At 40.7% G+C, this 658-nt stretch overlaps 1 non-coding gene across 1 annotated transcript; it reads left to right on the top strand.

Moving 5' to 3' along the window:
- The first annotated feature begins 230 nt into the window (after positions 1-230).
- Positions 231-338, top strand: LOC130964289 (small nucleolar RNA R71). The gene has a single exon (XR_009080390.1). It is a non-coding gene; the product is annotated as a small nucleolar RNA R71 (small nucleolar RNA).
- The last annotated feature ends 320 nt before the right edge of the window (positions 339-658 follow it).

Below are 658 nucleotides of genomic sequence, written 5' to 3'. Positions count from 1 at the left end.
GCATTCAGAGTGTCAATCTCAAGAACTCCTTTCTTCTGACTAGTCCCATTGTTCACAGGATTCCTTTCAGAAGTGTACATGAATTGGTTATTTGCAACCATTTCAATCAATTCTTGAGCTTCTGCAGGCGTCTTCTTCAGATAAAGAGATCCTCTAGCAGAGCTATCCAAGGACATCTTAGATAGTTCAGAGAGACCATCATAGAAAATACCTATGATGCTCCATTCAGAAAGCATGTCTGAAGGACATCTTCTGATTAATTGTTTGTATCTTTCCCAAGCTTCATAGAGGGATTCTCCATCCTTCTGTCTGAAGGTTTGGACTTCCACTCTAAGCTTACTCTATCTTTGTGGTGGAAAGAACTTTGCCAAGAAGGCATTGACTAGCTTTTCCCAAGAGTCCAGGCTTTCTTTAGGTTGAGAATCCAACCATATTCTAGCTCTGTCTCTTACAGCAAAAGGGAATAGCATCAGTCTATAGACCTCAGGGTTAACCCCATTAGTCTTGACTGTGTCACAGATTTGCAAGAATTCAGCTAAAAACTGATGAGGATCTTCCATTGGAAGTCCATGGAACTTGCAATTCTATTGCATTAGAGAAACTAATTGAGGCTTAAGCTCAAAGTTGTTTGCTCCAATGGCAGGGATAGAGATGCTTC

Source organism: Arachis stenosperma, chromosome 2 (genome assembly GCF_014773155.1).
Source record: "Arachis stenosperma cultivar V10309 chromosome 2, arast.V10309.gnm1.PFL2, whole genome shotgun sequence".
Lineage (NCBI taxonomy): Eukaryota > Viridiplantae > Streptophyta > Magnoliopsida > Fabales > Fabaceae > Arachis > Arachis stenosperma.
The sequence above is the reverse complement of the archived record's forward strand: the minus strand, read 5'-3'. Positions and strand labels throughout refer to the sequence as shown.